General features: G+C 30.8%; 1 long non-coding RNA gene across 1 annotated transcript; it reads right to left on the bottom strand.

Annotated features, from left to right (window-relative positions):
- Positions 1 to 1,233: 1,233 nt before the first annotated feature.
- LOC105852096 (uncharacterized) lies at positions 1,234 to 2,296 on the bottom strand. The gene is made up of 2 exons (XR_001143877.3): positions 1,853 to 2,296; positions 1,234 to 1,758 (listed from the first exon to the last, which is right to left on the bottom strand). It is a non-coding gene; the product is annotated as an uncharacterized lncRNA (long non-coding RNA).
- Between the last annotated feature and the right edge of the window lie 602 nt (positions 2,297 to 2,898).

The raw sequence follows: 2,898 nt of genomic DNA, 5'->3' as shown, positions 1-2,898 counted from the left end.
AGTGACTCATGCATAATGGAAGTGAGAAATATATTGTGGATCTCACTAGGAAGGGATGTAGTTGTAGGAGATGGATGTTGACGAGTATTTGGTGGTTTCATGTTTCTGGCTTTGTACAGTTACATTTTTCTGGATGTCAGATTGATGCATGCGAGCAGAATTCCGATTTTGAACTTTACTAGGTCTAAAATGTTGATTACGTGATCTGAGCTTTTTGTAATAATTTTTAGTGGTGGACCAGTTGTTTTTCGAACTCATAGATACAATAGAGCTATGGATGCTTGATTGTTAACTATAATCCATCAATTGATGTGATGCTTAATCCAAATCAAAGAAATAGAACTCACATAGGATTAATTTACGCTTGTTTAATCAATTCTATAGTCAAACAAGAATAGAATCACAATTGAAAAATTAAACCCGTTAGAATCTATGATAGGTCATGTACTCATGTACCAATGTGGTATAAGCACAAACACAATTACTCTTGTACCTAGAATTGTTATACTTATATAGATAACTCAACTTCTAGTACTTTAGAAACAACCGATGTGGGACTACCTAGAATTGTTGTACTCATATAGATAACTCAACTTCAAATATGTTAGAAACAACCGATGTGGGATTAGTACTACGAATTCTGCTATGTTTTTTAGAAGATTTATATTTATTTTTATGGAAACTTGTGTTTTTTGTAATTATTAAGGACAGCTATCATGTTGCACCATCTCAAACTCTTGCTCCTACTCCTTCTCAGCAGAAAAAAAAAATTTAAACAAAGTTGCTGCAACCATTTCACAGTTATTTCTTACTCAACTAATTCAGATTCCACCAACAAATAGGGCAAAAATTCCACCAAGAAGAACAAAAGCTGAATTATAATTGTTTAGTTTGAATTTGTTTTTGAATATTTTGAAAGATGTAATGTGGATTGATAAGTTCACCATTTTGAATATGTAATGTATAATATTCACTTTGACTACTTAGTATTTTGAAACTTTTCATTATATTCGATGGATCAATTGGTGTATTACTATTTAAATCCAGTTAATTATTTAGTTGAGTATCCTTCATGATATTATTGCAGTTTCAACTAGGTCCTTCGTTTTATTTATTCAGTTTCAATTAAGTCCTTTAAGTTGTGATTCACTTCTAAATTAGTTACTTTAAGTTGTTGATTCAGTTAATTTGGTTCCTTTATGATATAATCTTAATATAATTTACTCAATCAACTCATTCAAAAATGAAAACCAGTTAAACATTATGGAAATTACAATGTGGATAATCATTCAACACCAGTTGAAGATTAAGATGAAAACCACAAAAAATTATAGAAATGCTACTTGACTACATGAACAACACTTAAATTACATAACTTAAACATTATTTGATTAATGGAAATGAGACTTATACATATATTCAATACAACCAAACAATTAAATTACACAAATAGACTTCATCCTACAGACCCAATTCCTAAAATTCAACAGCCACACTTAGATGTTCAAGACTTGGATATCAGCATGATACAAAATATTGCCAACAATAGACAAATTACAAGTACAACTGTCATCACATTTTTTGAGAATTTTTCCCTCTCACTCATCCTGATTATAGTCCTTTTGAGTGTCAACATTCTCAACAATGTGGAACACCATGACCCTGAACCTGAGCTTGTGTCTGAGCCTGACCATGAGCCTAATGAATATCTTTTGAACACCAATCAAAGAATGAACAACCACCATCAACGTCTTGACTCTACATATAGAACACCAATATCAGTAATAAACTAAAAAAATTAACATAATGCATAATTAAAAAATATAAATATAAATATATGAGATTTACTTACCACAAAATTTATGCATCCCTAGAACTTTCTTCCTCTATTTGGCCCTAATTTTTCAACAGTTTTCACAATGGCTTTGAGTTCACAAAGACAACGAGGAACGATTCCACCATTCCTCGCATTTTATATGAAAACGCATTGTCTTGGATTCGAGAATGGGAGGGATAACCATTGAATGAAGACATTGTTGCAACAATTTGAGAATTGGATGGTTTTCATTTTTAGGGTTTTCAGATTTTAAGATTTGGGATTTAGATTAAAGGAATAAATATAAGGGAGATAGGAAGGGATGAATTTAAGTTGTCATGAATCATCTTAGTTACACACAAGGTCATCTATAATTTGCCACATTTACACATTTTTTAACAAAATCTACAAAAAAGAATTAACGGACCTATCGAGCTCAACTTTAAAGGATTTACGTGTCTAGGAAAACTAGCATAAAGGATTTAGATGGGAAAAAAAATATAAAGGACCTATTCAAGAATTTAGTTTAAAATAAATGACTAAAAGTGTAATTTAGTTTACAAAAAACTATGTCATCCGTAGTAAAGTGAAGTAGTAATATCAATCACAATAAAAATGGTTTGAATTGTGATCCCTTTTTAAATTTTAATTAATGCACTTAACTTTAATTAACTCAAAAACAAAAATAAGTTAATCTCTATAACGTTTTGGATGTATTAGTTTAGATAAAAATAACTCAATTAATAATTAAGTGAAATGTGATTAGTGAGTGCAAAATAAATATAGAAACGTGAGAAGAATATTACACAAAGATATATTTTGGTTTACCAAAGTGGACTATGTTCAGTCCTAACAATCTATGAGATTTTCCACTAATATGCTCAACACCAGAAAGTTATGCGTTGTACTATCTTTCTTGATCATACTTTGATCAATCGCAACATTCACCTTTCTATCTTGAAAGGAATTTTTACATGAAAGACCGAGTTGTGAGCAATTTGAATAGCACTCTTGTTATCGCAGTGCATCAGAGTTGGCTCAGAAAGACAGATACCCATATCAGACAAAAGCCAACGCAACCA

The sequence above is a fragment of the Cicer arietinum genome, chromosome 5 (genome assembly GCF_000331145.2).
Source record: "Cicer arietinum cultivar CDC Frontier isolate Library 1 chromosome 5, Cicar.CDCFrontier_v2.0, whole genome shotgun sequence".
Taxonomy (NCBI): Eukaryota; Viridiplantae; Streptophyta; class Magnoliopsida; order Fabales; family Fabaceae; genus Cicer; species Cicer arietinum.
Note: the sequence above shows the minus strand (reverse complement) of the source record. Positions and strands in the feature narration are given on the sequence as shown.